Source organism: Thalassophryne amazonica, chromosome 18, assembly GCF_902500255.1.
Source record: "Thalassophryne amazonica chromosome 18, fThaAma1.1, whole genome shotgun sequence".
In the NCBI taxonomy this organism is placed as follows: Eukaryota; Metazoa; Chordata; class Actinopteri; order Batrachoidiformes; family Batrachoididae; genus Thalassophryne; species Thalassophryne amazonica.
Window position 1 is genome coordinate 37965533 of NC_047120.1, and position 15124 is coordinate 37980656.

Genomic DNA, 15124 nt, shown 5'->3' on the forward strand with positions numbered 1-15124 from the left:
TGGTGTGGTTACACGTGGTCTGTGGTTGTGAGGCTGGTTGGATGTACTGCCAAATTCTATGAAACACCTTTGGAGACAGCTTATGGTAGAGAAATGAACATTCAATACACGAGCAACAGCTCTGGTTGACATTCCTGCTGTCAGCATGCCAATTGCACACTCCCTCAAATCTTGCGACATCTGTGGCATTGTGCTGTGTGATAAAACTGCACCTTTCAGAGTGGCCTTTTATTGTGGGCAGTCTAAGGCACACCTGTGCACTAATCATGGTGTCTAATCAGCATCTTGATATGGCACACCTGTGAGGTGGGATGGATTATCTCAGCAAAGGAGAAGTGCTCACTATCACAGATTTAGACTGGTTTGTGAACAATATTTGAGGGAAATGGTGATATTGTGTATGTGGACAAAGTTTTAGATCTTTGAGTTCATCTCATACAAAATGGGAGCAAAATCAAAAGTGTTGTGTTTATATTTTTGTTGAGTGTATATATATATATATATATATATATTTTTTTTTTTTTTTTTTTTTTTTTTTTTGCTTGCTTTGCTTCAGCTGCTGCCCCCGCGACCTGACTCCAGATAAAGTGGAAGAAAATGGATGGATTTTTTTTTTTTTTTCCATATAGACTTTTGTTTTTATAACTCTACAGAGGCTCAGGACATTGAAGCAAAAGTGAAACAGTTTCATCCTTTTGAGTCATGGTAGGCTGACCATGACTAAGCATTATGCAATATCATCTGACATAATTTTATTTATAGATATGATACTTGGTCCTTCGGTTACAGGAACAAAACTGCCTTATTTCCTCAGAAAACACATGATTTAAGAAAGAAACCAATTACTATTGCAAAAATGTCAGTGTCCACCTTCCCCTCTCTGATTAATGAGTTTAATTTTTAATTAAATATAAAAAAAAACCATTGGGGACATTAGAAGAAAAAGAAGAAGAAAAACAAGAACACAAAGAAGGCTGAGTTGAATTGTAGTGATATAAATAGCATACATTCTGTATATTTTTTCAAACGGATACATTTTTTTAGTGACACACACACACACACACACACACACACACACACACACACACACACACACACACACACACACAAATAAAGAAAAAAAGACCTTTGATGTTTGTAACAACGTGGTTCCTGGATGCAAACATTAAATTAAAACCAGCTATCTTTGTACTTTGTTTTCTGTGTGAATAAATTGTGCTAATAGCCTGTTAGCATCAGAGTGATCTTTTGTTTTCATTCATTCTTCCCATATTAATGAAATTAGCTGAATGTTTTTAGATCATATTTGCCCCCATTTTTTTCCAGTCTTCATATAGTCTCACTACACCCCCCCCCCCCCCCACCCCAGTTGGAGAACTGCTGATGTAGCCAATTAGCGTAGCCGTGGGCTATCATAAAGTCACTTTTCACTGTGTACCTCATACATGTGCACAGTGTGACCCATAGTCAAGGTGTATTATACCACAACCACAGGCTTGTGTATTTAGTCTATTTTAAAGAACGGCACACTCTACACATCTTTGTTGTCATTACTGCACGTCTGTTAGTCTGATTAAAAAGTGACGACAGCTTCATACTTAACGCACAAACACAACGTTTATGTATCAGATGACTGATCGGTTGTGTCCTATTTGCTCACTTTTTAATTTGAATTTGATCTGGATGTGATACAGTTGTGTGTGTGTGTGTGTGTGTGTGTGTGTGTGTGTGTGTGTGTGTGTGTGTGTGTGTGTGTGTGTGTGTGTGTGTGTGTGTGTGTGTGTGTGTGTGTGTGTGTGTGTGTCTCCTGGTAGTCAGGAGGATATTTGGAAAAGAGATCTAATTTGAATCTGGTCTCAGGTAATGTGACTGCTGTGGCAATAGTGACAAAACATCTGATTTGATCTTTGATGAGAAGCATTAATGGTTCCTATGGGACTTATCTGTCCACATGGATAAGTGGGTCTAGATTGGATTCTGATCTGATTGTCGGGGTAAGGTCAGTACATCCAATGGGACATCAGCGTAAATGACCTGGATCAAAGGTGATGATTCACACAGCAGACATATCGCCAGACATTAGATCTGACAAAACTCATACAGCGTAAATGCAAATAATAAATAAATAAATCTGGTATGTTCATAGTACCCAGAAAAATGATCTGAAAGTCAGACTGCAAAAAACTGAAATTTTACCCAGTATATTTGCATTTTTGCTCATCAAAAATCTAAGTACACTTTACGTAAGACATAATCATCTAATAGTTAGAACATCTGTAAGACACAAGGACTTGATTTTAGGCGATGCATCTTAAAGACTATCTTAAATTTTCACTTCTTTCACTGGTAGATTTTTGTTTTTACTTATTACACATAGAAAGCATCCTGTAGGCAGTGAATGTCTCCCTCACCTGTATATACAGTCCCGGCTCTCTGTCCATATAGCTTCTCTTTTTTATGGCAGAAAAGCAATGAGAGGGCACAGAGAAACAGCGATATAAAAAGAAAAAGTGCTCCCACTGGGCTTTCTTCCTATGACAACAACAAACAGCTAACAACTACCTTGTAATGCATACAGTGATAAAAGCACTCACCCTCAGCAGGAACATAATGTCTGTCCAATCTACTATCACGGACAAGGTTTTTATTATTAACTTTTTCTGTCGATGGCCACATACACTTCCGAGCCGCTTACGCTGTAGCCTCATTTCCACATACCTCTGTGTGTATATATATATATATATATATATATATATATATATATATATATATATATATATATATTTACCCTTTCATTTCTGTGGATGCCTATGTAAAATATGATGTTTGTTCAAAACTCCTCTTTCAGGGATTTAAGGTTTTTTTTTGTTTGTTTCATTTTTGTTGTTGTTTCAAATTTGCCTCTTTCTATTAAAAAGTGTTTGTTTTTTTCCTGCGGCGTTTGAAGAGATTATATGCGCTGTGTACCAAGAAGCTAGCTATTCTCAAGGTCGGTGTCCAGGCAGTTCGTTTTCTCTATGAATACATGTAATTTGGTCACTTTTCAAAGGGGTCAGACTCGTCAATAAAGTCAATTTAATGTACAATGGTTCATTTCAGGTCATCTTAGTGTATAAATCTCACCGTTCGAGGCAATGATAGTTGTCAGGTGGCCGTTAGAAGCAGGTTAGATATAATAAAAACAACCGGCTGATTTCAATAAAACAGCATAAAGCCCGAGCCTGTTGTCACAGAAGCACAAATTCTCGCCTTCAGATTGGCCACTTTGCAGAAGTGACGCAGCGCTGACCTTGAGAATGGAAAGCTAACAAGTTTTGGAAAGATAACAAGCTAGCTTCTTCAACTCAGTAGCTTCAAATTGTTTGGAGAACAAAAAAAAAAAAAAAAAAAGCAGTTTAGCAACACATTGTAAATATGAGTTATATTTTGCAGTTAGAAGAGGAAAATTTGTGTTCCGTGCCCATATTATACACAACTGGAAAATGAAAAATAAATGGTAAATGGACTGCATTTATATAGTGCTTTTCCATCTGCATCAGACGCTCAAAGAGCTTTACAGTAATGCCTCACATTCACCAAGACGTCAGGGTGCTGCCATACAAGGCGCTCACTACACACTGGGAGCAATAGGGGATTAAAGACCTTGACCAGGGGCCTATGGCATATCACACATATTGCGGACATTGTGTGTGTCATATATGTGATGTATGAGTAAAGTAACATTTTGTCCAAATAATTATGGTATGTAATTTAAGTAGGACTTTCAAAGTAAAATGCTTCACAGAAAAGAAACATTCAGTAAATTTCTCAAAGCATAATTTTGGTTGACAGCAGGTGAACTGCATATGTCTAGTTCACTCATCAATTTTGTTCATACTTTAAAAAAAGCTCAAAATGTGAGAAACTCATACAAGCAACATACCAACAAATCAGTTACAACCCCTGGCAAAAATTATGGAATCACCAGCCTCGGAGGATGTTCATTCAGTTGTTTAATTTTGTAGAAAAAAAGCAGATCACAGACATGACACAAAACTAAAGTCATTTCAAATGGCAACTTTCTGGCTTTAAGAAACACTATAAGAAATCAGGAAAAAAAAATTGTGGCAGTCAGTAATGGTTACTTTTTTAGACCAAGCAGAGGGAAAAAAATATGGAATCACTCAATTCTGAGGAAAAAATTTATGGAATCATGAAAAACAAAAGAACGCTCCAACACATCACTAGTATTTTGTTGCACCACCTCTGGCTTTTATAACAGCTTGCAGTCTCTGAAGCATGGACTTAATGAGTGACAAACAGTACTCTTCATCAATCTGGCTCCACCTTTCTCTGATTGCTGTTGCCAGATCAGCTTTGCAGGTTGGAGCCTTGTCATGGACCATTTTTTTCAACTTCCACCAAAGATTTTCAATTGGATTAAGATCCGGACTATTTGCAGGCCATGACATTGACCCTATGTGTCTTTTTGCAAGGAATGTTTTCACAGTTTTTGCTCTATGGCAAAATATCAACGTAAACTTGTGCATTTATTGATGATGTAATGACAGCCATCTCCCCAGTGCCTTTACCTGACATGCAGCCCCATATCATCAATGACTGTGGAAATTTACATGTTCTCTTCAGGCAGTCATCTTTATAAATCTCATTGGAACGGCACCAAATAAAAGTTCCAGCATCATCACCTTGCCCAATGCAGATTCGAGATTCATCACTGAATATGACTTTCATCCAGTCATCCACAGTCCACGATTGCTTTTCCTTAGTCCACTGTAACCTTGTTTTTTTCTGTTTAGGTGTTAATGATGGCTTTCATTTAGCTTTTCTATATGTAAATCCCATTTCCTTTAGGCGGTTTCTTACAGCTCGGTCACAGACTCCAGTTTCCTCCCATTTGTTCCTCATTTGTTTAGTTGTGCATTTTCAATTTTTGAGACATATTGCTTTAAGTTTTCTGTCTTGACGCTTTGATGTCTTCCTTGGTCTACCAGTATGTTTGCCTTTAACAACTTTCCCATGTTGTTTGTATTTGGTCCAGAGTTTAGACACAGCTGACTGTGAACAACCAACATCTTTTGCAGCATTGCATGATGATTTACCCTCTTTTAAGAGTTTGATAATCCTCTCCTTTGTTTCAATTGACATCTCTCGTGTTGGAGCCATGATTCATGTCAGTCCACTTGGTCCAAGAGCTCTCCAAGGTGTGATCACTCCTTTTTAGATGCAAACTAACAAGCAGATCTGATTTGATGCAGGTGTTAGTTTTGGGGATGAAAATGTACAAGGTGATTCCATAATTTATTCCTCAGAATTGAGTGAGTCCATATTTTTTTCCCTCTGCTTGGTTTAAAAAAAGTAACCGTTACTGACTGCCACAATTATTTTTCCTGATTTCTTATAGTGTTTCTTAAAGCCAGAAAGTTGCCATTTGAAATGACTTTAGTTTTGTGTCATGTCTGTGATCTGCTTTTTTCTACAAAATTAAACAACTGAATGAACATCCTCCGAGGCCGGTGATTCCATAATTATTGCCAGGGGTTGTACATGTTCGAGGGGAGTATGTCTGCAAAGGACATAGTAAGAAAAATGTCAAAGTTTTTTTTATTATTATTATTTCAAACTAGGGCATACTGGGCCTGGGGTGTGCACACATGGTAAACTGTTCTCTTCTGGCTCCACAGATGTATTAAATTGAATTATCTTGACAGAAAAGCACGTGAAATCAGCCACACCACCTCAACTGCACAGAAATGTTTGATGTTGCTCCAGATGTAACTTTATTATCGTGTGGCTCTCTGTAAAACATTTGGCTTCAAGCCCATGCATCACACATGCAGTAAATGTAGCACGCCTATGTTCATTCAGCCCTGATTGTCAGACTTTCACAAACATTGACATATAAGGGATGGTATTCGGGTGCGCCAGTGCCGCTGTTGTGCCGATTTAATGAGATTTCTCTGCAGACACTAACCACATTTACTGTCTTTATTGATGGCAAGTTCAAAGTTCATATGCACAGTGTAACTTCACCACCTGCTCGGCCCACTGTGATCATTTAGTGAATTACTAGCCGATTACCCACCTTAGGCCTGCTACTACTACTACTACTACTACTACTACTACTAATGCTGTGCTACTGCTACTTGCAAAAATGAAGATGTAAAAAGTTTAAAAATAAACGAGAATAGAAACGTGTGATACCAACCTTTTAGCACACTTTTCGACAATGATACAGCACAAAGTGTCTCTCCACTTAACTACTACTACTGTACAACGGTGGTCAACAGCCTATGTCACTCCCTGTAAGTCAAAGTATACATGTGCTAAATTTGGCACAATTCTACGACACAAAAGTGTGTCTCCCCTTAACTACTACTACAACTATGACTACTAAAGTGTTCAATAGCCTATGTCACTCCCTGTATGTCAAAGTATGTGTGACATGTTTGGCTCAATTCTGCAGCATAAAAGTGTCTCTCCCCTTAATCACTACTACTATTACTGCTACTACTACTACTACTATTACTACAATTACTGAAGTGTTCAATAGCCTATGTCACTCCCCGTATGTCAAAGTATGTGTGTGCCATGTTTGGCTCAATTCTACAGCATAAAAGTGTCTCTCCCCTTAACCACTATTACTATTACTGCTACTACTACTATTACTACAACTACTGAAGTGTTCAATAGCCTATGTCACTCCCCGTATGTCAAAGTATACGTGTGATATGTTTGGCTCAATTCTGCAACATAAAAGTGTCTCTCCCCTTAACCACTACTACTATTACTGCTGCTGCTACTACTACTACTACAACTACTGAAGTGCTCAATAGCCTATGTCACTCTCCGTATGTCAAAGTATGTGTGTGCCATGTTTGGCTCAATTCTGCAGCATAAAAGTGTCTCTCCCCTTTACTACTACTATTACTACAACTGCTACTGCTACTACTACAACTACTAAAGTGCTCAATAGCCTATGTCACTCCCCGTATGTCAAAGTATATGTGTGCCATGTTTGGCTCAATTCTGCAGCATAAAAGTGTCTCTCTCCTTTACTACTACTACTACTACTATTGCAACAACTACTAAAGTGCTCAAAAGCCTATGTCACTCCCCATATGTCAAAGTATATGTGTGCCATGTTTGGCTCAATTCTACAGCATTAAAGTGTCTCTCCCCTTTACTACTACTACTACAACTACTAAAGTGCTCAATAGCCTATGTCACTCTCCGTATGTCAAAGTATATGTGTGCCATGTTTGGCTCAATTCTACAGCATTAAAGTGTCTCTCCCCTTTACTACTACTACTACAACTACTAAAGTGCTCAATAGCCTATGTCACTCCCCATATGTCAAAGTATATGTGTGCCATGTTTGGCTCAATTCTACAGCATTAAAGTGTCTCTCCCCTTTACTACTACTACTACAACTACTAAAGTGCTCAATAGCCTATGTCACTCCCCGTATGTCAAAGTATACGTGTGATATGTTTGGCTCAATTCTGCAACATAAAAGTGTCTCTCCCCTTAACCACTACTACTATTACTGCTGCTGCTACTACTACTACTACTACAACTACTGAAGTGCTCAATAGCCTATGTCACTCTCCGTATGTCAAAGTATGTGTGTGCCATGTTTGGCTCAATTCTGCAGCATAAAAGTGTCTCTCCCCTTTACTACTACTATTACTACAACTGCTACTGCTACTACTACAACTACTAAAGTGCTCAATAGCCTATGTCACTCCCCGTATGTCAAAGTATATGTGTGCCATGTTTGGCTCAATTCTGCAGCATAAAAGTGTCTCTCCCCTTTACTACTACTATTACTACAACTGCTACTGCTACTACTACAACTACTGAAGTGCTCAATAGCCTATGTCACTCCCCGTATGTCAAAGTATATGTGTGCCATGTTTGGCTCAATTCTGCAGCATAAAAGTGTCTCTCTCCTTTACTACTACTACTACTACTATTGCAACAACTACTAAAGTGCTCAATAGCCTATGTCACTCCCCATATGTCAAAGTATATGTGTGCCATGTTTGGCTCAATTCTACAGCATTAAAGTGTCTCTCCCCTTTACTACTACTACTACAACTACTAAAGTGCTCAATAGCCTATGTCACTCTCCGTATGTCAAAGTATATGTGTGCCATGTTTGGCTCAATTCTACAGCATTAAAGTGTCTCTCCCCTTTACTACTACTACTACAACTACTAAAGTGCTCAATAGCCTATGTCACTCTCCGTATGTCAAAGTATATGTGTGCCATGTTTGGCTCAATTCTGCAGCATAAAAGTGTCTCTCCCATTAAGTACTACACACATGCATGCCAAAAGAAAACCCTCTTTTGCTGTCCGTGTAGAATGACTGAGTGATGAAGTGAAGAAAGGGCTTATCTGAGTGTAGACAGTCCCTGAGCTCTTTCACTTGTACACTGAGGCAAAGCAAAGTACGTCTCTTAGCATGCAATGTCCTTTGAGGAAGCATGCTTGATTGTTTCCTTCGCTACCATGTCCAGTGCACGTTGCAACAGTCTTGACTTTACTCGCAATGTAGGAAAAACAAATGTCAAAATCATCCATGTCAGACTATCCACAATACTGTAACAAAGACCAAAGTTAGCACAAAGTTGGTCCAAAGACCAAAGTTAGCACTTAGCACAATCTGATCTTATCATCATAGCATGGTATAATCCGTAGTAGCAAATGTAATGACTAACCATGAAGACCTTTTGGAGTTCTCACATACACAAGACTTCAGAAGCTCTGACCTTGATGACTAAAAATTAAAATTTAAATGCACCCAATGTTGACATTTCATTGAGGTAATCTTGTGTACCAAGTTTCACCTTGTTATGCAGACGCTTTATCAAGGTATGATCACATACACAATGTTTGAAAGACTCTGCCCCCTGGTGCCCATAATAAGACTCCAACCAGGTCCAATGCCCAGCTTGTCCAAGGTATTAGTGAGGTGATTTTGTCTAGCAATTTTCATCTTCATTTATGAGATTTATGAGACTCCTGGTGGCCACAATTACAATCAAAATGCTCAACATCAAATTTATCCAAGGTATTAGTGAGGTAACCCTGTGGACCAAGGTGCGAGTCCATTTATGGGAGGTGTAAGCACACTTTGCTCATTACGTGGTGGTGTCCACCCCCCAAAAAAAGAAGAAGAAGAAACTAATAACCATGTAACTGCTACCACCTTCTCCCAGCTTCTATCATGCATGAGATGGTAACTAACCCAGACAAGTCCAGCAGGTGGCAAACAAGCTAGATATAAGTTCAACCACACTTGCTCCTAATTTTCATCATCCATACCGCATTAACAAGCCATCCAACAGGTGGCAGAGAGATATATGATGTATTACACACATAAAAACAGATTTTCTTTTTACACTGATCTGGTGCATCAAAGTTTGCCAGATTTTAATCAGTCAATCCACATTTTGTGCCCTTTTAATTTGTTAAGTTACAAGATGACATGACACATTGTTTTTGAGTTACCATCTTAAAAACTGAAGGGATGGCAACATTCATTCAGTATTTTCCAAATGCTTGGAAAATTTTTATTATAATGTGGCTCCACTTCCCTTTCTGTAGTCATCCAACATTGTAATGGTTTCTCTTCTAGGAGACCTTGACCTTTTCCCAGAGTCCAGTTCTATGAACATTCAGTATTTTGCAAGGTTTTTTTTTTTTTTTTTTTTTCTTTCCTGGCTCTGCCCATTTTTGCAAATTTGCCCATTTTAGACAGATAAAAGTGAAAATATATATCCTCTATGGGAGGAGATGAAAATATTTACAGTGCATACAGCTGTTGTTACTGCCCAGATGTGTTTGGTGGAATTCCATTCATATTTACGTCCACATTTCCAGGCATCTCTCAGTGCACATGTGCCAACATTGTATTTAATGAGAGGAGTTGTTGAGGGTGGAACGTCCTCTCACTCCCATTGGAAATGAGTCATGTCAAAGACAGGTCAGCTCCAGACACTGTGTGTTATCAGTGGACAAAACCGCCCACGTGTTCACACACTCACACACACACTCGTGCGCGCTGAGTCACCGTGCCGACTGCACCAGCAGCACAATATGTACATCACACTACAACTGTGTTTGTGTTTCACATTGTCAAGGAAACAAATAGGACACACTATCACTGGGGTGTGTGATATTTACAGAAAAGCCCAAATTACTTCAACTTTATCGTCAGGCATAACTGGAACGTGATTCATCCAAAAAAGTTGTTTTTAGTCAAAGTAATGGATGAGATATAATCAGGAAAAAAAAACAGTTTTGGAATTTGGGCCATGGCGACAGTCAGGGCTACACTAATTTGACATTTGACCCCAGTAACATTAACCTTCACCCAGATGATGAACTTGTCCAGGACCATTCTGGAATCTGTAAGTGTGTGTCATATTTGGTCCAAATCTCACATACTTGACTTTTGCCCAGAGTAATTATTTTAGGTTTTCTCTCAACCAAGAAGCCTAGATTATCCATCTAGGCTTTTGCTTGTTGAGATATGCAAAACAAAAAAGATGTTTTTCGGACCATAATTTCTGTGATCTTCGACGTAACTACTCCAAAATGTAATCACCTCTTGATATCTATCCAAGTAATATTTCCACCAAGTTTGAAGGAAATCCATCCACCCATTTTTGAGTTAGGGGCAACAAGGTGGTTTAGCAGTTAGTACTGTTGCCTTACAGGAATAAGGTCATGGGATCGATTCCCACCTGTGGCCTTTCTGTGTGGTGTTTACATGTTCTGCCCGTGTTTGTGTGGGTTCTCTCCGGGTGCTCCAGCTTCCTCCCACATCCAAAGACATGCAGGTCAAGTGAATTGGAAACTTTAAATTGTCCATTGGTGTGCATGCAGGTGTGAATGTGTTTGTCTGTCTATATGTGGACCTGTGACCGACTGGCGTCCTGGGTGTACTCCATCTCACGCTCTATGACTGTTGGGATAGGCTCCAGCTCCCTATGACCCTTAACTGGAGTAAGCGGTTGAAGATGAGTGAGTGAGTGAGATTTTTGAGTTATCTTGTGTGTGGTGTTTATGGTATTGACAGCCACTATTATTAATGGACACTGTTACATTCAAGTGTGTTATTTTTGTCATTATGTGAAACATGGGCATTCCTCTGACCTTTTCAAGTGACTGGGGTCCTCAACACTGACACACCTGTGTGATAGATCTTGCTCAGAGCACACTGCAAGTGACACTCCTCATCTGAGTCTCCCTAAGTAATCGCTCATTCTACACAAAGTCAATCTTACACTATCAAAGTATTGTCCAAAGAGACATAGCATCGAAGACATTCAGTCATCACCTTAGGCCACTCGTCAGCATCTAAGTCTCACAAGCACACAGTAAGAGAGGAAGCACCAGGACCTTAAAGACTTGGACCTTCCTTCTCCTGCAAAGATATCAGCATCACCAAACACCTTTATCCAGTGACCTCATGACTGCATCAGCTTTTTCCAAAGGCCAAGGACCCAGAGACACCACATCTCTTTCACCGCAAACAGACAGACCTCTGATGGCTGCATCCAGGAAGTCATTAAAAGTCTTGCTGTAAGTATTGATCCCAGACATTCTCAAACCCTGACAACCGAATTCTTCACTCAGCTTCTCAAATGCATCAGTTATAGCATCTATTGATTCCACAGCATCGTCTGTGAAGATAAGACAGACACCACTGGTCTTCACAACTCAACCCAACGTCCTTTTGAAGCCAGGACACATCCCTGATGGACACCAGGACTGAGAGGTAAAAAGTCACAGACTCTGCCCCCAAGTACTACGTTATTATTCGTTTAAACTACAGCCCCCCACCTCCCGATCAAATACACATTAGGTTAACAAAATAAAAATCCAGATACTATTTTTAAAAAAAACACTCCAAGTTTATATATTTTCCCAAAATTCAGAATTGTAACACTGAGACAGAAGATTAAATAAAAAAAATAAAAAAATCTTTAGAACTGATAGCTGGATTTACCAACAGTACAATCAACATGATTGACTGGAACAATGCATATGCAATAACAGTAGCTAAACAGAAGGTCACTGTTTGGAATTGATACTGCTGATGAAATTTAAAATGCAGTACTTTAGCATTTAAAAGAAGGGCTCAGTATGTATTGTTATGGGAAGATGTTATAGTAGATTTGCACAAAACTGATTCCGAATTACATGTCCTGCCGGTCTCGGGGGGAAAAAAACGTATTTCTTTAAATGTGAAGCTGATATTTGTGTTTGGTTCAGGTGTGATATGTATCCATTTTTAACCAGTTTGAAGCACCTTGAGGCAACTTTGTTGTGATTTGGTGCTATATATAAATTAAATAAATTGAATTGAACTGAATCTAAAGGTTCAGTTTACTCAGGCAAAATTTTCAATAACATTTTTGGAAAAAATGTTAAATGTGCTATTCTGCTGTATATATATATATACTCAACAAAAATATAAACGCAACACTTTTGGTTTTGCTCCCATTTTGTATGAGATGAACTCAAAGATCTAAAACTTTTTCCACATACACAATATCACCATTTCCCTCAAATATTGTTCACAAACCAGTCTAAATCTGTGATAGTGAGCACTTCTCCTTTGCTGAGATAATCCATCCCACCTCACAGGTGTGCCATATCAGGATGCTGATTAGACACCATGATTAGTGCACAGGTGTGCCTTAGACTGCCCACAATAAAAGGCCACTCTGAAAGGTGCAGTTTTGTTTTAGTGGGGGGGATACCAGTCAATATCTGGTGTGACCACCATTTGCCTCATGCAGTGCAACACATCTCCTTCGCATCATCCGTGAAGAGAACACCTCTCCAACGTGCCAAACGCCAGCGAATGTGAGCATTTGCCCACTCAAGTCGGTTACGACGACGAACTGGAGTCAGGTCAAGACCCCGATGAGGACGACGAGCATGCAGATGAGCTTCCCTGAGACGGTTTTCTGACAGTTTGTGCAGAAATTCTTTGGTTATGCAAACCGATTGTTCCAGCAGCTGTCCGAGTGGCTGGTCTCAGATGATCTTGGAGGTGAATATGCTGGATGTGGAGGTCCTGGGCTGGTGTGGTTACACGTGGTCTGCGGTTGTGAGGCTGGTTGGATGTACTGCCAAATTCTCTGAAACAACTTTGGAGATGGCTTATGGTTTGAGACATGAACATTCAATACACGAGCAACAGCTCTGGTTGACATTCCTGCTGTCAGCATGCCAATTGCACGCTCCCTCAAATCTTGCGACATCTGTGGCATTGTGCTGTGTGATAAAACTGCACCTTTCAGAGTGGCCTTTTATTGTGGGCAGTCTAAGGCACACCTGTGCACTAATCATGGTGTCTAATCAGCATCTTGGTATGGCACACCTGTGAGGTGGGATGGATTATCTCAGCAAATGAGAAGTGCTCACTATCACAGATTTAGACTGGTTTGTGAACAATATTTGGGGGTAAATGGTGATATTGTGTATGTGGAAAAAGTTTTAGATCTTTGAGTTCATCTCATACAAAATGGGAGCAAAACCAAAAGTGTTGCGTTTATATTTTTGTTGAGTATATATATATATATAAAATTTTCTGTCCCACTTTAATTTTTTATAATATATTTCAAAAAAATGAATTCTATTAACTCATTCAAAAGTGACATTTCTTGCTTATAAAATGTTGTAATATGTATCCACATTCCAGTAATTCAACGACAATACTTGTCATACAATGCAGTCATTTACAAATGGTAAATGGACTGCATTTATATAGCGCTTTTCCATCTACATCGGATGCTCAAAGCGCTTTACAATAATGCCTCACATTCACCTAGATGTCAGGGTGCTGCCATACAAGGCACTCACTACACACCAGGAGCAACTAGGGGATTAAGGACCTTGCCAAGGGCCCTGAGTGATTTTCCAGTCAGGCAGGGATTTGAACTGAGGATCCTCTGGTCTCAAGCCCAACGCTTAACCACTAGACCATCACCTCCCAATATAATATACAATTAGTTGTTTAATGTCAACATTCATGTTATACAACCCCTGGCAAAAATTATGGAATCACCGGCCTCGGAGGATGTTCATTCAGTTGTTTAATTTTGTAGAAAAAAAGCAGATCACAGACATGACACAAAACTAAAGTCATTTCAAATGGCAACTATCTGGCTTTAAGAAACACTATAAGAAATCAGGAAAAAAATTGTGGCAGTCAGTAACAGTTACTTTTTTAGACCAAGCAGAGGGAAAAAAAATATGGACTCACTCAATTCTGAGGAATAAATTATGGAATCACCCTGTAAATTTTCATCCCCAAAACTAACACCTGCATCAAATCAGATCTGCTCATTAGTCTGCATCTAAAAAGGAGTGATCACACCTTGGAGAGCTGTTGCACCAAGTGGACTGACATGAATCATGGCTCCAACACGAGAGATGTCAATTGAAACAAAGGAGAGGATTATCAAACTCTTAAAAGAGGGTAAATCATCATGCAATGTTGCAAAAGATGTTGGTTGTTCACAGTCAGTTGTGTCTAAACTCTGGACCAAATACAAACAACATGGGAAGGTTGTTAAAGGCAAACATACTGGTAGACCAAGGAAGACATCAAAGCATCAAGACAGAAAACAAAGCAATATGTCTCAAAAATCGAAAATGCACAACAAAACAAATGAGGAACAAATGGGAGGAAACTGGAGTCAACGTCTGTGACCGAACTGTAAGAAACCGCCTAAAGAAATGGTATTTACATATAGAAAAGCTAAATGAAAGCCATCATTAACACCTAAACAGAAAAAAACAAGGTTACAATGGGCTAAGGAAAAGCAATCGTGGACTATGGATGAAAGTCATATTCAGTGATGAATCTTGAATCTGCATTGGGCAAGGTGATGATGCTGGAACTTTTGTTTGGTGCCGTTCCAATGAGATTTATAAAGATGACTGCCTGAAGAGAACATGTAAATTTCCACAGTCATTGATGATATGGGGCTGCATGTCAGGTAAAGGCACTGGGGAGATGGCTGTCATTACATCATCAATAAATGCACAAGTTTACGTTGATATTTTGGACACTTTTCTTATCCCATCAATTG